The sequence below is a fragment of the Dipodomys merriami genome, unplaced genomic scaffold (assembly GCF_024711535.1).
Source record: "Dipodomys merriami isolate MVZ:Mamm:240054 unplaced genomic scaffold, mDipMer1.0.p SCAF_63, whole genome shotgun sequence".
NCBI classification, from domain to species: Eukaryota; Metazoa; Chordata; class Mammalia; order Rodentia; family Heteromyidae; genus Dipodomys; species Dipodomys merriami.
In genome coordinates, this window is record NW_027206213.1 from 5,039,650 (window position 1) to 5,065,991 (window position 26,342).

Here is a 26,342-nt window from a genome sequence, read left to right on the forward strand (position 1 = left end):
TTGTGTAAAGCACTTGAGAGTTCTCTCATTGTTACTTTTTTAGGGATCCACCACTTTTGCTTTAACATCTAATACTTTCCAGGTTCCCTCAACTCCCAGGCTACTCTAATGACTATCCCTTCTCCAAGTCTTTATTAACAGCAGTGCTCCATTATACCTACCGGTGGAACTTCCCTGACTTCCTTTTCCCATCCCTTCTAACCAGGTTAATGCCACTGACTCAGAAGCTCTTCCCTCCCAGAGCTGATACTCCTTCAGGACTGTCACTCACACCTTTCTTGGCTCATTCTAGGCCTGGGATACAGGTATTCTGGAAGCTGCTCCCTGGTGCCAGAAAGAGAGGAAACTACACATATAAATAGAGAATTAGGCCTGGTGCCGGTGGCTCATGCCTGTAATCCTAGCTACTCAGGAGGCTGAGATCTGAGGATCATGGTTCAAAGCCAGCCCGGGCAGGAAACTCCGTGAAACTCTTATCTCCAATAAGAACCATCAAAAACCGGAAGTGGTCCTGTGGCTCAAGTGGTCGAGCACTAGCCTTGAGCTGAATAGCTGAGGGACAGTGCTCAGGCCAAGTTCAAGCCCCACGACTGAAAAAAAAAAAATAGAGAATTAGATTTAAGTGTGAAAATACAGGATGGCAACTCAGCAACAGCACAGAACCTTGCTAAGAACTTTCCTCTACTGCTTAAGTCAAGATAATGCCCTACTTCACAGAGCTGCCATACAGATGAGGTGAACTAAAGTATGTAAAATATTCCAATGTATATCCTAGTATTGGTCTCTTAGTGGAAAACTACTGTCACAAATTAATTTATCCTTCAAACCAGTGACTCTCAACTGGGGTGATTTTAACACCACTCCCATCCCTCACTCTTGACATTGTGACACTTAGCAATGTCTAGAGGTATTTCTGTTTGTCATAATTGAGGTGGAGGTGAACTAGCACCTATAGATAGAGGCTAGGGATGCTGCTAACTATCCTACAGTGCAGAAGATGGCCCCAACAACTTTATCTTACCCAAAGCATCAGTAGTGCCGAGTTTGAGAAGCTTTGGTCTAGATGATTCATTCAGAAACTGCTGATGTTGCCTCTACTAATTTTCCGCTGAGACTGCAAATACTGGGCTCATCAGGTGTCTGCTAAGATCACTCCTGGAGCCACACTGTCACACTGGCTTTTCAGACCGTGTCAGTGTGCAACTTTCTTCCATCTGTGCTTCAATTGGAGTGTTAGAGCTGACAGAGTGTGCTGGCCTCAAGCACATATCAGGTACTAGATCCTAAACTCTTATAGCTCAGTAAGTACATTAAATAAATATTGGTGTGCTTCTTTTGCAACCCAGCTCTAGGTTGGCAATGCATAGTTGTAATCCTAGCACTCAGGAGACTAATGCAGGGAGATCTCAAATTTTAAGCAAGCCTGGGATCTTAGCAACAGTTTGTCTCAGAAAACAAAAACAAATAAAGAAACTCAGGCTAGACTTTGCCAAGGCTGAGGCATGAGAGATCTATGCAAAGGGTATGCTAGGAGCTTCCTCCTCTCTGGAATACAGGGGTCTTTTCCTTAGACCTTAGCGGGTATCAAATCAGTGAAGGGCACTTTTGTGTGTGTGTGTGTGTGTGTGTGTGTGTGTGTGTGTGTGTGTGTGTGTGTGTGTGTGTGCTGGTCCTAGGACTTGAACTCAGGACCTAGGTGCTGTCTCTGAGATTTTTTGCTCAAGGATAACATTACTACTTGAGGCACAGCTTCACTTCTGGCTTTTTCTTTCTTTCTTTCTTTCTTTCTTTCTTTCTTTCTTTCTTTCTTTCTTTCTTTCTTTCTTTCTTTCTTTCTTTTTTGTAGTTAGTTGGAGATAAGAGTCTCACAGGCCTTCCCGCATGAGCTGGCTTTGAGACATGATTGTAAGAATTCAGCCTCTTGACTAGGTAGGATTATAGGCATGAGCCACCAGAGCCCCGATGAAAGGCACTTTTTAGCTTTTCACTAATACCATCAAGTTCCTCTTCTAAGGTGAGAAATTCAGTCCAAAGCTATGGGCTGGCAGCTGGCAGCAGCTATACAGACTGGCTGTCATGTCTCTCCACACCTTCTGTACTTTGAATTCTATCTTTTATTATTTTGCTACATCCACCTTGGTATGGTACACATTACACCATGAGTCTCACAATGGGTGTGATGCAAGTAAGTTGCACAGATCACAGATAATGATACAGGTCACAGAAGTACACAGTAGTCTTACCAAATATGTCTATCTGGAATCCACATGAGGTTTTAAATCTAGCTTCCACTTTACAGGAAATACTGGAGGAGCAAGTTAAACACCACCTCAGGAAACGATCATAAAAATCTAGTACATGGATATTCTTGCTTAAAAGAGGCTTAAGAGAAACAATAATCAAATATTGTACATGACTCCTGATAAGATCCTTATTTGAGTCAGTTACTAAAGGAGAAATAATTGAAGAAAACTGAATATGAACTGACATTAAATAGTTTAAATAAGTATTGTTAGTGTCTTAGATATAATAATAAAACTATGGATATGTACAATAATGTAATTACTTTTTGGAAATGCCACTCCACTAATTAATTTATTTTAGTTTTGTGCTAGCCTTGGGGGTTGAACTCAGGGCCTCGGTGATTTCCCTGTTTTTTTTCTCTCTCAAGGCTAGTGCTCTACCACTTGAACCACAGCTCCATCTTCTGGCTTTTTGGTGGTTAATTGGAGATAAGAATGTCATGGACTTTCCTACTTAGGCTGGCTTTGAACTGTGATCCTCAGATCTCAGCCTCCTGAGTAGTTAAGATTACAGGCATGAGCCACCAGCACCTGGTGGTAGTCCAGAAAAAGAAACTCTACATATAGAGATACAATAGAATTACAACTCTGCCCAACAAGGAGCAGTTATAATTCAGTGTTAGAAAGAGAACAGCAAGACTTACAGAATTCTATTTTTTCTACTTTGTATATCTTCATAAGTAAAAGAAAAGAGAAGCACAGAAACAGACAGCTTGAAATACCTGAAAATACAGATGAGGTCTGCATTTATGTATTTTGAGGATTCCATTCCCTAGGTAATCATTGTCAAATACACATTTCCCAGCCTGAACAGATCTTGTAAAAGGCTTCAAGGATGTCAAAAGCAGAAAACAAACAAGGACTGCAACTTCGGAATCAATTATAATTAGTTTAAGCCCTCTAATGTGCACAAATACAGTGGAATTACAACTCTGCCCAACAAGGAGCAGTTCTAATTCAGTGTTAGAAAAAGAACAGCAAGACTTATATTCTCATGAGTAGTACACCACTTAAGTGGCAGTACAGCTGACATCTTCCAATTCAATTCTCTCTGGTGCTTCTTAGAAGCTGAACCCTTTTTCTATGTTTGGAAAAAACTTTTTCATCTAAATGGGAAACAAAGCTTTCCTCTCAATGTAAGAGCTGCAAATGCCTGTTATGGTGAACTCAAATGGCTTAAAACTTTTTTTAAACTGTAGCATTCAGGATAGAGCTTATGTCTCTTCCTAAGTATGTGCTAACTTGTGGCTTGGTTTTGACCAATAGACTGGGTAAAAATGATGCTATATAACTTCACATTAAGAAATAGGGAGTTTTCAGCTTTATTGCTTATAAATCTCCCTCATGGGAGGGAGATGCTATGAAAAAAAGCATACAATTTCCCTCTGCGAATTGTATTGCAAATGTCCGATTTATATGTAGCGGCCCTAAGGAAAAGAATTAATGTGTCCTGGCTCCCTGCCCTTAGCTCCCAGACAACAGCTATGTAAGGCATACATCTTGGATCCCAGGCTGAAGGCCTTTAAATGAGTTGAGATGCAGCAGATATCACTTCGGGTAGAACTTTCTAGTTGAATTCATTGAGATATAGCAATGTTAGTTGATGCTTTAGGCTACTAAGGTGTTTTGTTATGGAGTAGTAGATCATGAAAACATGCAGATACCTACTTTTTTTTAAGCTTTCTTTGCCATGTAGCTACAGGCAAGTAACTTCTGCTGAGCCAATCAGATCTCTCTGCTGTGGACTTTGATTTTTTCCAATGATGATGTGACCAATTACAGTGAAATTTAACTTCTCAAGTGGCTGGGGCTGGATGCTGTTTAGTGCCTAGAACCAGTGGTACTTGCCAGATCAGCTTTAGCAACATCTCACCAGCCAGACCTCTGGCATGATTTTTTAAAAAAAGGTTTGGCTGTGTATACTCAGAGTCTGTTTTATTTTTTCTAAGAAATTCTGATATCTACCTAATAATGTTTTAATAAATTTCTGCTTAATCAGCCCATGTTGACTTCTGTTGTGTGGATTAAGAACTCTGACAGATAATCCTCTTAAACTAGTTTTCGTTTATTTTTTCCCCCTTAACATAAAATTCAAAACTCAGGAATTACTTTTTTTGGAAGCCTTCACTTACTCCCCATCCTCAAATCTGATGCACTTCTTATATAACTGGAACGTATTACAATATTGGCCTTACATGCACTGTAACTTCTAATTTCTTGAACTGTCTACTCCATTAAACTGATAGCTTTAAAGGAAAGGACTATTTTTCATCTCTGTATCTCAAGTGTCAAGTATAAAGCTTATCTGGCATTCTCTGGATGAGTAAGTAATTAAATGAATCAAATTAATGCTATGAATTTTAGTATGCTTACAATAGTAATACAAACAGGCATCATTTCAAAGATTTTAAAAAATCATTTTTATTCTTGTCATAATAGAACATTAGTAAAGACCTACTGACAATAAAAATGAAGCAAATTTTAGAACACTACTTTTAGAAAAATGCCACTGTAAACTCTTTTAAGTTACTGCTATCTATATTATTAATAAGTTCTTTCTCAACCTAGTAACTGTCCTCCATTTATGTGTTGCCAGAAAAAAATGCCAATGATTTCTTCTTTTTGATGTAAAAATATTAGAAGAATGGGTTAAAAACCCAAGTTAGATGATTGTCAGAGGCACCAGCTTGCGTAACCCCATCTGAGGACTTGTGTGCCGTGAGGGTATATATGATGGCGTGCGTTTCCTCAGGGAAAGGGGAAAACTCCTTCCATGTCTGGGCAAAAATCTGGATGCCTGGCCATAAGCTTCTGGTGAAGGTATGCAGAAGTGCCCTGCATGCTCCTCCAATTAATCCCATAGAATGATGCCTCCAGACTCCTTTTGTGTGTCTAAGGAAGCCCACCTGCACTTTGCTTACTCTTTGTAACCTTTGATCACTAGAGCTACTTCACATTTGTTGACAAGGATTAACTCTTCCTGCTCACTAACTAAAGGTTAACTCTCATTGTCTGTATTCCTGTAAAACTGTTTAAGATTAACTTTCTGACTGAAGATTTACTTTTTATGCCCGTGTGCTGTATATAAGCATGTGATGCTCCATTAAACTTTGTCTATACCTGCATGGTGTAGTCCACTTTCTGCCTATCAGACACTGCATTCCTGGGTCTCACTATGTGAACAGCAACGGATGATGTTCCCTAGAGTATTTTAAATATTAGGGAAGAAGAATTGTAAGAAGTGAATGAATGATAGATAGGTATTATGGTGCTTTCAGCCTTATGATTTAGTGAAGTCAAGGCAAACATGTTTTCATTTGAGAAAAGTGTGGTGTTAAAGGTGAATGAAAATATTTGGATCACCAGAAATCTAGCTGCTACATCAGGATCTCCAGGTATGGGGCTTTGGCATCTCTGTCATTCAGAGTTGCATGAGTGAAGGTGATTTGTACTAAGACAAAGGGCCATTGTTGTCTTTTGGAGATTAGCTATTATCTAACCACCAATCAAACATTATATAATATGTTTTGGTTTTAATCATGAAATTTCTTCCATAGGACCATTTGTTCCCAGCTGGTCCCTGTGGGGGAAAGTTCTAGAATCTGAAGGAGGTAGGGCCTACCTGAAGAAAGTAGGTCATTTGGGGGCATGCCTTAAAAAAACACATCTTGCCTTGGTCCTTTCTGGTTTCTGCTGCTTCCACTATAAAATGAGTGGCTCTCTTTACTTCCTGTCCACCATGAAGTGAAGAAGTTCCTCCACCATATGTTTCTGCTGTTATAACGTTCTTCTCAAGTACATGGAGCCAAGCAATCATGGACTTAACCTTCTGAAACCATGAGCCAAGATAAATCTTTCCTCCTTTAAGTTGTTTCTGTCAGGTCTTTGGTCACAAAAAAAAAAAACTAATCCACATGTCAAGTTTTGATCTCAGTGCTTTGAGGACATAAAGATGAACAAAATACTCCCTATCTTCTAGGAGTTTGCAGTCTACATGTATATGTGCATTTTAAGTTTTTTATACATTTGTACATTTTCTGAATATACTCTACTTCAATGAAACAATTCCTAAAAAATTCTTGTTTCTACTTCATGGATCAATATGAAGTCTAGATGAGATGCTGTAGATGAAGCACTGAACACAGGGGGATTACACATGATAAATACCAACAGATGGTGGTTATTGCTACTTTTCTCATTGTTATTTTATTTTATTATGTTGTATGATTAGCAGTGAGGAGACAAAGCCAGTTAGCTGTATGGACTGGAGACAGACAATGCATGCCAAGAGATGATATACCCATGAAATATGTAGACCTTAAGTCTCCTGGACATCAAATGGGTCAGTTTCAGGTTTGCAAGGCCCTTCCTGTGGTTTACAAAGCAATTCTTGGAATGGAGCAAGGCAGGATTGAATTTTGGGTCATTTGCAAGTGTAAAGAAGAACCCATAAGCCAAGTGCTGGTGGTTCATGCTTGTAATCCTAGGTACTCAAGAGGCTGAGATTTAAAGATCATGGTTCAAAGCCAGCCAGGGCAGGAGAATCCACTCTTATCTCCAATTAACCACCAGAAACAAAACAAGGCAAAACCAGAAGATGTGCTGTAGCTCAAGTGGTAGAATGCTAGCCTTGAGCAAAAGAGCTCAGGGACAGCATTCAGACAATGAGTTCAAGCTCCATGACCAGGGGGTAAAAAAAAAAAGAACCTGTAAAACCCATGTACTAGGAAATTGATGCTGGTGGTTCTCAGCTTCTAAAAACTTTTCTGAGCTTACCATGATGCCTTTATCTTTACATTAGTCTTAGGCATTGATGATGTTCAAATGTTTGTCTAATGAATGCGCACATGTCTCAAAAGCACCAACAACGTTGTCTGTTACTATCCCCATATTTGTGTCTACTCTAAAAACATTCAAGCACTGACTTTACAAAAGTACCTACTGAGATGATCCCAATTACTTTCAGTGTAGAAAACTGTTACTGCAGCTTAGTTGTGCCAGTTCCATTACAGATAGGCAATTTGGATCTATAGTCATGAATCTTCCAAATCTTTCAGCCAAGTAGGACAATGACTCTCTGTTGGAGTGTTTTGCAAAACTCCTTTTGTTAAGCAGGTGTCAATTGATCACTGGTCTATGAATTATTTTGGACCTGGCCACCCTTCCATCTGTTATTTTTTTTCAGTCCAACCTCCTCCATATTCAACCTTGAAATTGCTTCCACAGTAATTATCTATATTACAAATCTAATTGTGTCATTTATTACCAAAAATACTTTGCTAGTTTTTCCCAAGCTGCTTGCATGATAAAAATAGAACTCTTGTGCTTAATAAACAAAATCATTCATAATTTGTTATCAGCTTCTTCTTATATTATCTCTTCATATGCACTCAATTACTCAGATCTTTCTAGACATTTTTTCAAGCATGCATGCATTTTTCCACTTGATTCCCTCTACCTAGAACACCTTTCCCTTTTCTCCCTGGTGAATGACTACAAGTCCTATGGGACTTGCTCAAATATCACCCCCTTCAGAAAGATGTTTCTGACTTGCTGCTCTGAGAATATCCTTCTACTGGATAACACTTACCATGTAGCACCATAATAGTTATGGTTCTTGAGAGAAAATGAAGATAGTATTAGGGAATATGAAATATTGACCTTAATCAGATCAAAATTAAGTATATATGTTAGTAAATTTCAGAACTCCATCTCTACCAAGACAGCGTAAGCTTTAATATCACTTGGGTATATTGTTTAAATGCAGAACCTGACTCAGTAGGTCTGTGTGACACTGAAGACTGCATTTCTGGCAAACATCCACATGATGACAATGGAACTGGTTGAGGTATACACTAGTAAGCAATAGGTGATACTATATCAAGGGCATGGTCTAGGTGCTGGGAATTCTAAGTTCAGCCCATAGTTACTCTTGATAAAAGACTCATGGATTAATTGAGAAGTGAAGTATACACAGAGAAAGACAAACAAGTGTCAGATAATACTGCAAAAATCCTATTTCTCTTTCTAAGGGGCAAAGGGTCATTAAATCTAATTTTTTATGTAACTACCACACCTCTATATATCACCTTTATAATAATAAAAATTTATTTAAAAGAAAATATTATAAAAATTCTCCATATTGTGTGACCTGGTTAATGCCCACACAGCCTACTTTGTCAAGTTACATAACAACAAAACAACAAAAAAATCTAATTTTGCTATTGGTGTCATATAAGATTATGTTCACGTACCCAAAGAGATGTTTAGAAAGATGGGGATAGTGATTTAAATGTTTTAGAGATTACTATGTACCATGAAATTCAGAATCTATCTTTGCCAAGAATTCTCCTGTGAATAAGGAGGAAGCACATGAATATTCGGTACAACCATTTGATACAGTAAAATTGTGGATACAACCTAACTGTTCACCAGTAGAAGAATGGATTAATGAAATATGGTATTTAGCACTTAATAAAAATAGACCTACATGGAAAGCACAGATCAAGCTCAAAAGAAAAGTTGGAAAAGAAAGCAAGTCACCAAGCATTGTAGCATGTACCTATGGTCCCAGATCCTGGTGAGCCTGAGGTAAGAGGATTGTTTGACACAAGCCCAGGTAATAGGGCAAGACTCTTTCTCAAACAGCAAACAAAAGAAAGCAAGTTGTTTATTCATTCCTAACATAATGTCTAGTGAACTATACATCTTGGGGAGAGGGGAGACAGAAGGGGAAAATCTTGGAGAGAAAAAGGGAGTGGGTGGCACTGTTCAAAAGGAAACTTACTCATTACTTGACTTGTGTAACTGTAACTCCTCTGAATATCACTTTTACAATAAAATTTAAAAATAAAAATAAAGCAAGTTGTTAAAAGGATGTGAATGGCATAACATTGCCCATGTAAATTTAAAGCTAAAACACAATGTAAGTTATTTGGAACTATGAAAGCATAAAAGGAAAATATTTCACACAAAACTTCAGGATAAAAGAGATTGCTGGAAAGAAGAGGGCTGTTGAGAGTTGGGTAAATCTCTGACGAAGAGAGTTAAGGAGAATGGATGGAGTTTGTGAATAGATGAGTGGCTCTATACACTCCTTTAAGCTGAGCAAGGCTGGAAGAAGCTCAGTCATCTCAAGTCTGGCTTCTGCCTGGATTTTTGGCAAAGATGGATAACCTACATTCCTTCATTGGGTGCTTTGTTTAAGTCAGTGCTTCAGGTGTCACTGTGTCCTTCTTTCCCTGGAGTTTGCAAAGTCTTTCTTAGAGTTGGGCAGGTAGGGCCAAACTTTGGGTCCTCCTCAGGATGATTAAGCTGGGTTTGTTGGTTCTCAGCCTGTGGTGGCGAGTCCTCTCTTTCCTTCCCACAATGTGGTTCTTATGAATAGCAAAGCCTTCTTTTCAAATTCCACATCTAACTTATTTTTTTTCCTCACAGTTTCTATTTTTAATTTATCATAGCTTTAAATTACCTAATTAAAAAATAAAGCTTAAGTTATAAAAATGCAAAAAGCAAAGAAATATCTCTGTCAGCTAATATAATAGCAATATATTAGCAAAAATTTTTATTGTAATTTGCCACTCCTGAGGCTTGGACTCAGGGCCTGGGCACTGTCCCTGAGCTGCTTTCTTGCTCAAGGATAGCGCTCTGTCACCTGAGCCACAGCGCCACTTCCGGCTTTTTCTGCTTATGTGGTGGTGAGGAATCGAACCTAGGGCCTCATGCATGCAAGGCAAGTACTCTACCACTGAGCCACCTTCCCAGCCCCAAACATACACATTTTTAACAGTTAAGGAAAGGTAATGCTCTACATATTATTTCATGAAAGGCAAGTACTCTACCACTGAGCCACCTTCCCAGCCCCAAACATACACATTTTTAACAGTTAAGGAAAGGTAATGCTCTACATATTATTTCATGACTTGTTTTTCTACTGGAAATAGACCAAATACCTTTTGCTAGTAAGTATATAAAACAATTACTAGATTCTGGAGTGTCTGTGTTGCATTGCACTGAATGAAAATACTTGATTATTTATACTGGTTACTGTTTGGTTGTATTGCATGCCAATTTGAGATATTACAAATAGCACAACAGAATTTCCCATGGCATATACTTGAAAACTTAAGCTATGATTTCTTAGAATTGGAGCTGTAAGATCAAAGGATGTGCCTAGTTTAGATAATCTATAAAAACAAAGCTCAAAAATGACATAGACAATATAAATTGACATAAAGAAAATCTCAAACATTCCACAGACCTTAGAACTCGGTAATTTTTTTTTACTAAGATTAATATGGAAGATTATGACATAAGACATATGGACTATATAGTTCAAGTGGGAAACAATATTGGATTGGGTAAAGCTCAGAAGGTGGAAGTCAGTATTGAGGCATCATGATTCCTCTGTATTCCCCACTTTTTTGCCAAGTGACTTGTGGAGACCCCCAGTAATGGGAAGTGCTGGTGAGAGGGCAGATGGTGGAAGGAATCCTGATGTCCCTTCCATATCTCTGTTCCTCTGCTTTGATGCCCTCTCCAGCGGTGATTGTGCTGCCTTCCTGCCCTTTTCTGTATGGCTCTAGCTCTCATCAGGCTTCTAGGCTGTGGTAATAATTTGCCCCTCTAGCCTATGGGTGTTGATGGCTTCCAGCTGTTGCTAATACCTGAATTGCATCTTTGGCATGTGAGTACTTGTGACACTGTGCAAGTACTTGTGACACTGGAGGTTTTGAACTTCCCCTGTGGCTCTCTAACTGGGTCCTGATTGAGAAATATACTTTTTGAAATACTTACGTTTTGACTTCTTTGGGAAAGGGAGGCATGGTGTTGAAATGATCAAGGCAGTGTCTCAGTTCATAGAGCACAGGCTAGAGGTCTCTGAAACTCTGAGGGACTTTTCACAAACGATGGAAACTGTAGAGCAGACCTAGCTTCTTCTAGGGATATGAACAACTGCCATCTGTCCAGCTGGGCTGACATACTCACCAGCAATGACTATACTTAAATGTCTCTTCTTGTCTAAGGAGACACCCTGGTGCATCTTTAGGATGACATAGTAGCACAGAATCAAAAAGCAGTTTCTTTTTGCTATTGGTCTGTATTGTGTTATAAAATATTTTGTGGTTATAAAATAATATATATCCATTGTAAACAGTTTGGAGACTAAGGAAAAGGCCACATTTAAATTTGAAAGGACAACAACAAAAAAAGCTCAAAAGTATTTATCTTCCTTTAAGAAGAGGATTGCTCTTTATTAATGGATTCTATGAAGCCAACCATTTGTATCTGAACTATTTGTTGACTCAATGTTATGTTGTAAGTGCCCTGCTCTTTGCTGATAAGAAGCTGAAGGGAGGACCTAATGAACTGAACAAGAAGTCTCTGTTAACGGACAACTGGGATGGTACAGAAATCTCAAGTGAGAATAAATCTGTCTGTGTGCTGATATCTATCAGGTATTTGTTATACAGAAAAATGGAATCATCTTACTCCAGGCATAGTTTGGGGGATCACTTTTAAAAAAATTAACAGATTTCCCTGTGGTCACTAATTATAAGGGGCTAAGGAAACCATTGTTGCTAAATTGCTCTTGTGAGCCTTGTCCACATGCAATGTAAACCTGTAATATCTGTATGGACGGAAAGGTTTGTGACAAAGGCTTAAACAGTCACCACAAGCAACAAATGTAGCAAGTAGTCACAGTCTACAGATTTCCTATGTGATGAATGTATCACATCAGGTTATATATATATATATATATATATATATATATATATATATATATATATATATATATGTATGTATGTATGTATATGTGTATAAATTCAAACTATCCTTTCTCTTGCTCTCTCTCTGTCACTCTTGCTCTTGCTATCACTCTTTCTCTCTCTTCCCCTTAAGACCATACAAGGCTGAAGGCTTGGCTCAAGTGGTAGAGCACTTGCCTAGCATGAATCAAGGAGGCCCTTGGTTCAGTCCCCAGTACCCCAAGTAATATAACCCCTCTTCCCCATACAAAAAAACAAAAAAAACTATACAGTGTGGCCTCTGGTGTTCCAGTCATCAAATATCAGCTGTGTTAGCTTCCTCTTTCAGTAGTTTAAAAAGGAATAAAGAAAAGTTCTTCTGATAGTTTATACACTTATAATTCAATGAGGAGTTTTATTGTTCCACAATATGCCAAAACAAACAAACAAAAAACCTCAAGATATTCTGAGCTGAAAAACTGCCTCTAAAAAGTAGTGATTATGTCCAACCCATGATGATTGTCAGGGTAGCTGATATCGTGTCCTCAGACTAGTTTTTCTCCCAGTGCCATCTGCTCTCTAGCCTGCCTCTTCCCAGGCTGCTGCCTACCCAGGACTGGCTCCAGCTCTCTCCTGCTTCACCTCTATGCCTACACCTGCTCAGTATTTACCCTCAACCTGATCCAATAAGGCCAGGGGGTTGGGCCTCAGCCAAGCCAGGCTACCTGTTGTTCCCCAAGCCAAACCATGGGGTGTCTGAAAACATCTATGCTGTTTCTAGTTCTATTAATTTAATAAAAAGTCAAATTATTTTACTCCAGACATAGTTTTAGAGAAATACTCTTTTTTAAGCTAAAATACAATGTATAGTGGACATTTCCCCTATTCATTCACACAATGATTTTGCCGTTAAAAGAGATTGAGTTCAGGGCCTCCTGCGAGTGTTTAACCATTTGAGCTACATTCCCAATCCTTTTACTTTTTTTTTTTTTTTTTTTCAGATAAGGTCTTTGTACTTTGGCCCAGGCTTGTCTGCACCTCAATCCTCCTGCCTCTGCTTCTTAAGTAGACAGGACTACAGGCATGCACTACCATGGCCAGCATTCCCTTATTGTTAATATTTTTTTTATAATTGCATTGTACTCTCTAATGTGGTTGACTATAACCTGTATTTTTAACCAGTTTCCATGTTGGATAACAGTAAGGTGTCTTGAGAGTATTTTATTCTGAAATAATGACTTGATTGCTTCTTGACATACTTAGTCTGGGAAATGGGTTAAAAAGTGGGGAAAAAAGTGAGTAGCCAGTTTGAGCATGTCACAAGCTCAACAAGGTTAGTATTAGGTGATCTGAGAGCATTTCCAGTTGCAGCATGACTTAGAAATAGGTTGAGAGTGAAAGAAGGCACAAACAACACAGCTGAGGAGTAAGACAAGGCCTATATCCATGGGCAGACCATATAACTTCTTCCCACTCTGTTCATTATTAGGCAACCAATACTATCTCCCAGTTATTGACGTGAAGCCAGATAAACTCTATGTGATCTCACCTATGCCTCACCTAAGCTGTAACTGCTATCTCTTCTATGTCCTCATTTGGAAAAGCTGCTTGGGACACATTTGTGAGGGTCTTTTATTCTGTCCCAGAAGGTCTATAGCAATAGGGCATGTGCTTGGGTTCACATTTTGGTTTTGAACTCAAAAGTTGGTTTCTTAACCACTTAAGAGTTCTTAGAAGATAAAAACCACAATTAAATTAGAAAAGCTAACCTGTCTGGCTGTACTTCAATGTAATTACTCAGCTTTATTTCCCAGGAGTACCCTATTGTATTCACTGAACTCCATACTGTTTCTACTCTTCCAAGACTATGTCTTCATAGTATCCCCAACCTCATAGCTCTTTCCATCCAGTCTCTTTCCATCCAATTTGCCACCAGCAGTTTCATAAGACACAATTATCACATCTGGCAGAAGTTCTAAAGATTAGTACAGCCTGTTCCCAAGCCTGGTTTTCTCTAAATCATTTCTTTACCCTTATGGTTACTTTTCTTCTTCGTCTATTCACCTTCAGTCATCACTTAATGTGGAGATGGTTGTTTCCTACTAGACACATATTGCAGACTTCAGTAATTATAGCCATTATAAATTCAGTAATTATAGAAAGATGTAATACAGTACTCTCTCACACATTGTGTGTGTGTGTGTGTGTGTGTGTGTGTTAAACTAATCTTTTCTTTTGCCTGTAACAGGGCTTAAATTCAGAATCTCTTACTGTCTCTCTTGGCTAATACTCTACTATTCCTCCAGTCCTGTTTTTTTAATAGTTAAAATTAGAGATGGAGTTGCTTGGACTTTTCTGTTCAGGCTGGCTTTGAACCACAATCCTCCAGGTCTCAGTCTCCTGAATAGCTAGGATTACATATGTGAGCCACCAGCACCTGGCTTTTAATTGCAATCTAACACCAACTCCAAATAATGAAATACTTCAAGTTCTTTTTGTAGCATATATTTGAGTCTCTTAATTTAATGAGTTTTATTTTCTATCCAGGGATGAATGAGGAGGAAGGCTTACATTCCTGTTCCTTCTGCTGCTACTCATCTATCATCCGAGCATGGCTTTACTTTTCAAACTTCCTCCATCCTCCGCTATTCTTGGCCTTTTAGCAACCCGCCACGGGGCTTCTGTCTGACCTGTGTCTTTCCAGGCTACATTACTTAATTTTTTCTCTCAGGACTAAGTGAGGGTAACTCTCCCCACTGCTACCCGCCCAGAGGCTGCCCTTTGACAAAGTCATGAAGCCACAGAGTGGCCCAGTTAAAAGATGGAAAGAGGTATCACCAGCCCCCTAGCTTATCTCTAGTACAAGCAGCTTATATCTCTCTTCCTGACAATCTCTTTTGACCTTTTTCTGGAGAATTGTGTTGTCACTTGCCAAGGTTTTCAGCCTCCATTTCTCCTGCAATTGAGGTTCTCAGTCTTTCCACAAAAGCCTGGGAGGAAGAAGCTAGGCATTTCATTCATAATTGACCACAGTGTGGTATGGAAGGCAGTGGGAGTGTGAGTAAATGTTCTATGAAGCTGACATAAATGCATCTCCCAACAAAGCCCAGCTGCTGCTGTCTATCACTGACTGTGTAGAAAGCTGACTTTGTTTGGAATGCTCAGTGGAGAGATTACCAGAAAGTCAATGTGTCAAGGAGTGACTTAGGATATCATGATAGATGGGAAAATGGAGATCCATTTATTTCATTCGTGGTGTGTATGAATGAGTGAGTACTGGTGTGTGTGCTTTCTTTCCATTGCAAAGAGAAGGCCAGCTCCAAAGGGAAAATGATAACTGTTTCTTATGAGTGGACAACTTCATTTTTCTAAGTATTGAAAAATGTGTGCTAATAGTTATACTAGGCATTACTTAGTCCTTCAAAGATTTCTATCAGATTTACATATTCAGACAGACATTCCAACAAGCATTGTGATCAGCAGAGACCTGTAAAGATTTCTGGAGTCATCAATCTGGATCCAGTGTATTTTCTAGGTTTGTTTGTGTTTCAGATTCGTAAGTAAATTTGTTGTCACAGCAGCCCTTTAATTTCTCGTGACCTATTACTGTCTTTAAGGTGACTGTTCCAAATCCTCTCATTCTTTTACACTCACATATGACTAACTCCACACTTAATTTACTGGCAAGGTCAAGGCCTCAGGTCCCTACCTACTGTCTCCATTTGTCCATCCTTCATTTTTTCTTTCATTCTTTCTCACTATTTCTAGAGAAAGATAAATCATATCTTTGTTTATAAAGCTTAGATTTTTAAACCCCCCTCCACAAAGCTTAGATTTATTTGAGGCTCTTGACTTAACTCATAATTCTCTACCTCTTTCTGTTTCTCTCTCTCTCCTTTCTGGGTGTTGACCAGGTCCTGTATATTCCTGTACATTTGGGTGTTATACCATTGCCTGGGCAGAGGAACAGCTATGTGGGTTTTTCTTTGGAAGGAAGGGCATTAGACAGCCCCAGCATCCACAGAGAGATTTCTTCTTACTGTTTATTGACTTGGGCATATAAATAATACTCAGACCAAGTTTTTCTAACATAAGAATCCAAGTTACTCCAGATCCAAGACTATATCTAGGACTGAAAGATAACATTGGATATTGCCAATTTTCTTTGGTTGATATTGGTGGTGGTAATGGGGCTTGAACCCGGTAATGGGCTTGACACTGTCCCTAAGCTCTTTCACTCAAGGCTAGCATTATACTATTTTTTGAGCCATAGCTCCACTTCCAGTTTTCTGGTGATTAGTTGGAGATAAGAGTGTCATGGACTTTCTTGCCTGGGCTGGCTTTGAACTGTCATCCTCAGATCTCAGCCTCCTGAGTAGCTAGGATTATAGGCATGAGCTACCAACCAGCATCCGGCTTTTACCACAGTGTTTATAGCACCATGTGAGCTCTTTCTGACCTTTCTGGCTCACTGGCTCATCTGTTGCACGTGCTGCCAAAGTCAAAATACCCCAACTTACCTTCAGGCCAATTCCTTTTCTCTTAGTACATCTACCCTTGATTTTATACTTATTCCTATGATTTCTGAAGCAGCCTGCTTTTCTAGTGTAACTAGAAGGATATTAGGTCCTAGCTGGTATGGTTTATTTTGAGTGACTTTGAAATGTATGCAAGCCTGTACAGACTGCCCCATCCTATTCAACCATTTGGAAGGCAGGGAATGGTGACAGTAACTACACTTGTTTATGTTAGAAGTTACATCTTTGGTCATTGCTATGGGAACAGTCATGCTCATTCTATGGGTCTCTTGAGGTTCTTGCATTCTTTCACTGTTCAGCTTGCTTCCTTGACCTTAAATTCAAGGGCAAGTCTTCTGGTCCCAGACCAGAAGGCCTATTCCTTTGGGAGGCTCAATACACATTAATATGCAATGATGACTAATGAGGACATGTGGGAAGAATGATGGCATTGGGAGATTATCATTTGGCCACCACCACAGCCATAATTGCTTCAGGCAAGGCTCATCAATAAAAGCTAAAATTAGTGGGGAAAAGGGTATTTATATACTGTCAAAGTGTCCCCCAGTAAGATGTTGATTGAAAAGATAAAAATGGTAATTTTACAGTGGAAAAATCAGAGAAATGTCACCTTAACCAAGTGATCAAAGGGAATATCAGCATTAACAGGACAAGCAGGCATCATGTGCTTCTTGACATGAAGCACAGAGAAGGCCACAATGTCACTTCTAAGGTTTTCTTTTCTTTTTTCTTTTGGCAGTGTTAAGGTTTTTGAACTCAGAACCTCACACTTCCAAGTGCTCTACCACTTGAGCCAGAACTCCAGTTTACTTCTGGAATATTCTTGACCAAAGTATGCAAATTGTAATGTAATGTAAGCACCAGGAAACACCAACAATGTTTATAAAGCAGCATGCTTATATTCTAAGGGAAAAAAAATCAAAGTCAAGAAAAGTAAAGAAGGAGCTCTTTCAAATTAAAGGGAAATAAAGACAGGAAAACTAAATGTGTCAGGTTTCCTATTTGATTCTGGACCATAAAACAAAAGCAAAAACATTAGCAACTAGAAAAATCTAAATAAGGTCTGTTGATCAGAAAATAGCATTGTTTAAATGTCAGTTTCTTGAGTTTTACAATTGTATTGTGGGTATATAAAAGACTGATTTTATTTTCAGAAGATGCACATTGAAATATTTAGAGATTAAAAACTTATCATGTCTGTAATTTTTTAATATTTCAGAAAATACTTATCTATATGTAGAAAAAGACTTTTTTGAAAAAAATAAAGTAAATGTGCTTGGCTGGGGCATAGCTTAAGTGACAGTACCTGCTTAGCAGGAATAAGGCTCCAAGTCCAGACTCCCTACAGCCAAAAAAAGAAAGATAAACAAAAACATGTGTGTTAAAGCAATAAAGGTTGGAGAATTTAAAAAGCATTTAAAAAGAATTTTAAAAGGCTGGAAAATTTAAAATATGAGAATTATTTATTTGCAACTCATTAGCCTGAAGTTATTTGGTAATATAAAGTTTAAAAACATTTCCCCAGGCGCCAGTGGCTCACGCCTGTAATCCTAGTTACTCAGGAGGCTGAGATCCAAGGATCACAGTTCAAAGCCAGCCAGGGCAGGAAAGTCCATGAGACTCTGATCTCCAATAAACCACTAAAAAACTGGAAGTGGGGATATGGCTCAAGAGGTAGAGTGTTTGCCTTGAGCTGAAGAGCACAGGGACAGCTCCCAGGCCCAGAGGTCAAGCCCCACTACCGACAAAAAAAAAAAAAAAAATCATAATAACAACACTACTATTTAGTGAGGATGAAGAATACTTAGCAATATGTTACTAAAGATTCTCCAAAGCCAATCATTTATATAGGATCTTTTTTTTCTTCTTCTTCTTCTTTTTTTTTTTTTTTGTCAATCGTGGGGCTTGAACTCTGGGCCTGGGCACTGTCCAGGGCTAACACTCTATCACTTGAGCCACAGCACCACTTCCAGTTTTCTGGTGGTTTTATCAGAGAAAAGAGTCTCACAGACTTTCCAGCCCAGGCTAGCATTGAATCTTGATCCTCAGATCTCAGCCTCCTGAGTAGCTAGGCTTATAGGCGTGAGCCACCAGCACCTGACTATAACATCATTTAATCTTTATTTTAACCCTATGTGATGGTTACACTTCTCTTCAAATTAAAGATGAGGAAACAGGATTAGGGAGGTAGAAAACCTTGGCCAAAGTCATACTGTTAGCAGTGCTGGAGCCATAATTGAAACTGAGGCTGTGATTCCAGAGCTCAACTACTTAACCTCTGTGTCACATGCAATTACTAAAGATTGCTTAGATAAATCAGCCACCTGTCTGGGAAGCTCAGCTCTCTGGGAAATTTCTCAATGATATCATATCATATTGTCATATCCAGTGGGGCTCTGGCTGAGACTACATGCACAGTTTCTAAATATAGCTTTAAACAAGAGTAGGACAGACTAATATTTCTGTTTTAGTATCCTTCCCTGAATGCGAGAAGATGACGCTTTCTAGCTTTCTTGCAGGTGGACAAGACCATATGACTAGTGCTAGCCAATAAAAAATAAGCAGAAGTGGTGTGATTCACCTCTACAGTCAAGCTTGTAGGGGCCAATGTGACACCTCCAAGCCCCCTCAATGCTGTCTAAAAGTTGAAGTGGCAGAGACACAGATGCAATAACCTTCACCATAGAGTCATTTATTAAGGAGGGATGCTTGTAATGTATGGATCAGAGATAAATCTGTCAAAGCCACTGAGCTGAGGGCATTGATTCATGATCATGTCCTAGTCAAATTTGTATAAGCACAAAGGGAAGCCTGACAAGAAGCTAAATGAAGGAAGTAGCTGGGAGAGAGTCTAAGGAGGAGGCTAGGAGCTGGAAGGGACTGTGTTGAGCTGGAGATACATTACCCATGATGGGAGAAGAGCCAAGATCAAAGCAGACCTAGCTCAATCTTAAATGAAATAATTCGGGTCCAGCATTCCAGATCTTAACTGAATATTTTTTTTCTCCAAGAAAAGCCAGAAGCCTAGGTTTTGATGTGGAGCTCTCAATTCTTAATTGTTGGCAGCTAATACAGATGGATCAAACAAAATAAAAATGAAAAACAGGCATCCAAGCTGTTTCCCAAACATCACAGGTGTATTGAAGCCTCTTGAAGTACCTTCTGCTGAAGACTCTGGCAAAGGAGCCTCTGCTCCTTCTTTTGCCAAATGTCACCTTTTTAGTGACATTTCCTAACCAGCCTCTTTGAAAGTATACTGCCTCCTCTTTCCTACCTTATACTCTCTCCCTCCTCCTTGTGTTTATTCTTCTCTGTACTTTTTATCCTCCTCCAAAATGATATCCAGGTGTGCAGGTGCACACCTGGCATCCCAGCAGTCAGGAGGCTGAGGCAAGAGGATGATGCGTTAAAAACCAGCATGGGGGCTGGGAAGGTGGCTCAGTGGTAGAGCGCTTGCCTTGCATGCCTGAGGCCCTGGGTTTGATTCCTCAGCACCACATAAGCAGGAAAAAAAAGCCAGAAGTGGCGCTGTGGCTCTAGTGGTAGAGCGCTAGCCTTGAGCTGAAGAGCTGAGGGTCAGCACCCAGGCCCAGAGTTCAGGCCCATGACCGGACCTCCCCCCCCTCAAAAAAAAAGCCAGCATGGGCTACATAGCAAGACCTATCTAAAGTAAAACAAAATATAGAATATAATAAAAAATAAAACTATAGAGTTTAAAATTTTATTGAGTGATCTGCCCACTATAATGAAAGTATATAAAGGCCAGGATATCCCACTCCCCACCCCCATATTTTTTGGGGGGGGCTGGGCCTGGGCTTGAACTATGGGCCCGGGTGCTGTCCATGAGCCTCTTTGTGTTCATGGTGATTGCTCTACCACTGGAGCAACAGTTCCACTTCTGGCTTTTTTGAGTAGTTTATTGGAGATGAGAGTTTTATGGACTTCCCTGCTTGGGCTGGCTTCGAACCGTCATCCTCAGATCTCAGTCTCCTGCAAAGCTAGGATTACAGGTGTGAACTATGAGCCCCTGGCTGGATATTCCCCTGTTTATGCCAAGAGATGAGAGTAGCACTGGCACATAGTAAATGTGGATAAATTTAAAAATGGAACACCCAAGCTGGGCACTGGTGGCTCACGCCTGTAATCCTAGGTACATAGGAGGCTGAGATATAAGGATCATGGTTCAAAGCCAGCCAGGGCAGGAAAGTCTGTGAGACTCTTATCGTCAATTAACCACCAGAAAACCGAAAGTGGTGCTATGGCTCAAGCGGTAGAGTGCTCGCCTTGATCTGAAGAGTGCAGGGACAGCGCCCAAGCCCAGAGTTCAAGTCCCAGGACCAAAAAAAATAAAAAGGAACATCCACCTTGGGGTCAGACAAAGCACATCCGGAGATGTGATTCTACTCAAGCATTATCAGTTCACAACTTCTGTTTCTTACACTTACTGAGCAGTCCTTGGGGGGGGGGGAGGGGGAATAAGTGCCATTTGAATTTACAAGCTGTTTCCTGTCTCCAACTAAGTCAGTATTTGATTTATTTTGTTCTGGGAGATGGATCACAATGAGCTTTAAGAAAAGCATTGTTCATTCCAGGGTGCCACATGCCTGTGTAGGTCCTTACAAAATACAGTGACAGCAGTCTACTTTATTACCCTGCTATAAATCCTAGGTTTCTTGCCACTCAAATTTCTGTCTCCCTTCTGGCTTGTGGATTAATCCTGGTTTTCCCATTCCCTGCTGTTTATTAATTTGGTTGCATTGAGTTTCTGTCAGTATGAATGAGGAACCCTGACTAGTAGCATTTACCTCTGAGGGAGCTTTTACGTTTCTTAGTCTTAGTTTCCCTACTTAGAAAACTAAGGGCTGGGCTAGGAATGTGGCTTAGTGGTAGAGTGCTTGCCTAGCATGCATGCAGCCCTGGGTTCCATTCCTCAGTACCACATAAACAGAAAAAGTTGAAAGTGGTGTTGTGGCTCAAGTGGTAGAGTGCTAGACTTGAGCAAAAGAAACTCAGAGACAGTGCCCAGGCCCTGAGTTCAAGCCCTAAAAAACTAAGGGCTAGAACTCAAAAATCTTCAAGATTTTAGCATTGGAATTCTGACACATTTAAGGCTCCTCCTCTATGAGCCTACACATTTTCTTCTTTGCCTTTGATGAACATTGGTTCTGTGGCACACTCTGTCCCGTGTGGAGTCTCACCACCTGCTCACACCCCTGTTGCACTTAATTACTCTTATATTTAGGGCCTACCCCTGTCAGAGGAGCCACTGCATTTCTCTTCTAGTAACTCAGCATATATTTCCCAGCCTGCTGATCCCAGTGGCCTTTTGTCTCCCATGTGTCTCCTCCTCTTCTGGTTCTGTCTCACTAACGTCTTGTCATCTACAGCATAAAGACTGTTTCAGGTCTTCATATCCCGAAACTCTGTCTTGTCCTCCCTTCTCTGCTTCCTTTTAATTTTCTTGGGTAGGAATCTTATTTTATCAACTCAGGTTAGAAAGTTACATTATTTTATTTTCTTTCAATCATACTAGAAGCTAACACTGAGTTTTCACTTGGTAGAGCGCAGTCACCACTAGGATTTCTGCCTTTACCTCAGAGCCAAGAAAAGTCCCAAGGATCTTATCCAGAGTCAGACATTTGGAGGGGACCCTCCAGTTCAGGGTGTGCTGGTCACTGGGGATACAGTCATTTTCCTAGCCCACATGGCAGCTGTTGGGCCATACTTGGGCATGAAGATAACAACAGTTGACATTTATGGAATGTTTCTAAAGTGCCAAGGACTTGGTGTTGCTTTACAAAAACACTTTTGTATGAGGCAACTATTCTTTGATCTAGTACATTCTTTTCCCAAATAACAATTCCCCCTCATGCCTTTCATATCTGCTTAGAAACTACTTTCTCAACAAGACCTACTCTGATACCTGTCTGGGGCTTATTCCAATGACTCCCCCTTTCTCTGCTCTACTTTTGTTCTCATAGTCTTTTTCATTTTCTAATACACAATTCCATGTGGTTTACCTATGAACAAGCATTTATGGCTCAGTGTTTTCCATAGCAGCAGGATTCTTGGTTCCTGTCTTCCAGTCCTCATTAGATGGTAAGCTTTAGGGTTTTTTATTAAAATTTATTATTACAGGCTTAGTTTTGTCTCTCGACTCCTAGACCAGCTCTTGGCACATACGGGTAAACAAATGTTTTACAAATGTTTTAGGGTGAGTAAATAGTCCGTGTTTTACAAACAAGGAAACTGATACGATCATGAGAAATAACTATCCTAAGTCACACACCCAGCAAATGCAGAGCTTTGGTTCAGACACAAACCAGTTGATGTCTTTTCATGCTATACTATCTGTGTGTGTGTGTGTGTGTGTGTGTGTGTGTGTGTGTGTTCATCAGGGTTCTAGATCTTGTTTTTTAAACATTTTTATTATCTTCAAGGAGTTGTTTAAGGTAGTTGCCATTCACAAAGCAGTTTAATACAGTGAATCTTGATCAATGTCACCCCTTTCAATAGTCACACCCACCCTCCCAACCCACCCTTTCCCTCACTTGTCTTAATTTTTCGATTATGCATTGAATATCTTGCCATTTAACAATGCATCTTGGTCTGTGTCATCACTTCAATATCTTCATACCCCCCCCTTTTGACAGGCTCATGCTATACTCTCTTTGTGGACCTGTGTGTCCCCATGCTTAAATCTGACTTCCCTAGGCACAGTCCCCTGCCACTCCTCCCAGAAGTTCTGCTATCTCCCAGGGCCTCAGGGAGAGCTCAGAGTGTGGTCTCCAATCTCAATGAACTGGTGAATTATCCTCTTCCTTCAGCTTAACTCGTCCTTTCCTTATACATGCCTCATTTCCAGAATACCTAATATAACATGAAAAGGTTGTGTTTAGACCAGGAAAAGAGCTTAGATGCTAGAAACATTAGCTTTCCACTTTTCATGAAGCCAAGATATGGAAGGGGAACCACTTTTGTGGAACGGAAGTTGTTCTGAGACACGTGTGTGTGTGCGTGTGTGCGCGTGCTTGCAAGTGTGAGTGTGTGTGTGATCACTCTTCTTGATGCTAAGCTTTCATTCCCACATCAGATACAATCCTAGCCTTCTTTTCATCCCAATTTGGCAAATCCAGATATGCTTCCAATATATGCTGAAGCACTTCTGAGTGGAGCAGGCCTGCTGCCCATGCCCACCGCTCAAAGGACAAGTGTGAAAAGGGCCGCCTTCCATTATGGGATGTTCACCCCCAGCTTCCTGCATCCATGCAGCTGCAGCCTCACATCACAGCCTCCCCTAGGAAAAGAGACTCCTCCACACTTGAGTTAGAAGGTATAGTTTTCTCTTTTCTCTTTGTGTTCTCCCAACCACTCCCACCAACTAAGGAAGGCAGGAAAGAGTCTGTGGGAGTGATATTTTGAAACAAAAGAGCATTGAACCTGTTGTACAAATAATGAGAGAGATTCAGAAAGACCTTCTGTGTCCCAGAGTGCAGCTCTGTAAACAGTGTTCACATGCTGTGGGCCCCTCATTTTTTCTGCTCTTTGAGAGAAAACTGTGTCTTCAAAGTACAACCTCTTCTCTTGTCTCCAGTTCTCTAATGATGATCACAAAGATTAATGACCATTATTAATAAGGGTGCTATCCAGCTGGGAGCCAGTGGCTCATACCTAAATTCTAGCTACTCAAGAGACCGGGATCTAAGGATTGTAACTTAAAGTCAGTCCAGGCACAAAAATTCATGAGGCTCTTATCTCAAAAAAAAAAAAAACTACCAAAAAATGCTGAGAGTGGGGCTGTAGCTCAAGAGGTAGAGTAAAAGAAGCTCAAGGACAGTGTCCAGCCCCTGAGTTCAAATCCCAGGACAGGCACCAAAATAAAAGGGGGGTTGGGGGTTTGTGTTTTTCCCTTCTCACATACCTCTTCTAGAGATATGTTGTACATATTGTGAGGAAGGGGAGGGAACTCATTCCCTTTATTATAACATGTGTAACATGCTAAGAAGACCCTGATGCTTTTCTGTGCCCTGTGGCTGGACTGAGGTGGATGTATTTCCATCCTTGAATGCTTCCTATGACTCTAATGATTTTCTATCTTTCTGAGAATGACAAGTATTTTTAAATACTGGGAAGTGATTGAAAAATAAAAACCCTGTTGTCATCTTTTTGCAGCTGGACTTTGTGTGTCCCATCTCTGAGTGAGGGACAGCAGAGACAGTTGTGGCAGAGAGAAAGCTGAATGTAAGTAACATCACTCCTGGGGAGAGAAACATTAGACAAGGTCCTATAGAAACTTGAGTTGTGGGTCCAAACTCAGCCTTGACCCAGTTGCAGGGCTGGGAGAGGCAGATCCCAGCCTTTGTAGGAACTTGGAAAACCTGAAGACTATGGAAAGGAATAGATTCCCTTTCCTTCTGATGCAAATTGGGAGGATTGGGGGGAAAAAATTCCCCCTCCTCCCCACCTTGGTAAATTGCCTTGGGCCAACCTCAATGTTCTCCTTGGTAAATGAAAGCGAATTCCTATTGTACTCCTGAATGAAAGCCTATGATTTACATGACTGAGACAAGAGGGGCAAAGGGTAAAGCCTAGTCATGGAGTCCTGCTCCCAGGGGTGGCTACTCCACTCTGTCCAACCTTGAGAGTATCTCAGACTCTCATGAAAGGCTTGCTAAAGAAGACTGCTGGGTCCAACCTAGAGTTTCCTTTCAGCTCAGAGATTTTGTTTCTTTTGAGGTCCCTGGTACTACTGCTACTTCTATTATGAGGTTCACATGCTGAAAAACACAGGTCAAGTCCACCCACTGCCTGGTGACAGGAAGTCCTCTGAGATATGGCAGAGCCAACCAAGATGGAAGCCTTCAGGATACCTATTTCTTCCACCTTGGGGTGACTGAGCTTGGTTCTGCCTCAATCTAAGAGAAGGGCAACAGTTATTTCTTAACTTCTATTGAAATACCCTTATCTTCTGACTAGACCAGCAACTGGGATGGTTGGTCCTTTTGTCTGAGCATCAAGCCTGGGCTGATGAGAGCTTTACTACCTGAGAGGGGCAGCTCCATTTGTTCTCTCCTCCAAAGGACAAATTGAGAGTTTCTTATTCACTTCTGTAGCCCCAGGGCTACTTCTTGACTCGGTGCCAGGGTCCAATAATGTTCTAGAAACAACATATTTGTGCAAGATCTAGTAAAAGAGAAAGGCAGGAAGTGCTGGAATGAAGTACAGTCAGTTTTAGACTTGGTCGATCTAACAGGCAACTATTGGTTCCAAATGCAAAAGCATCTTCTGAAACTGGGTGATCAATTCCAATTTTCTCCCTTCTGTCATGTCACAGGATGCCGGAAAGAATCTGGGTAGGAAGAGGTTGCAGGAGCAAGGGCCAGCCAGCAGGGGGAGCGTCCACCTTTGCACCGTAGCCTCTAGAGGACGTCCCTCCCTTCTTTTTACTCTTGTTATATAGTGTAAGATGCCTCAACCTTTTTCAAAACAAGATGAGAACAAAATGTCCTAAGCCAAACAAAAAAAATCCTTTTCTTTCGGTAAAGCAATCAGACAACATACACCAAGTTCAGAGGAAAAGTTCCAGCTGATGACAACTCCTCCATTCTGGAAGCTCCATACTTGGCCAGTATGGTTGAAAAAGCCGTCTGGGGACATGGAAGGAAATGTATAAGCTCTAGTGAGACAGCAGGTGTATTGGTGGGAAAGAGGTAAGACTACGATTCTTCCCTCCATGCAGTCCATCAAGCCGT

General features: G+C 40.4%; 1 long non-coding RNA gene across 1 annotated transcript; it reads left to right on the forward strand.

Annotated features, from left to right (window-relative positions):
• Positions 1-1,007: 1,007 nt before the first annotated feature.
• Positions 1,008-26,057, forward strand: LOC138815251 (uncharacterized). Its single transcript, XR_011368230.1, has 3 exons — positions 1,008-1,273; positions 24,763-24,831; positions 25,925-26,057. It is a non-coding gene; the product is annotated as an uncharacterized lncRNA (long non-coding RNA).
• Positions 26,058-26,342: the final 285 nt, after the last annotated feature.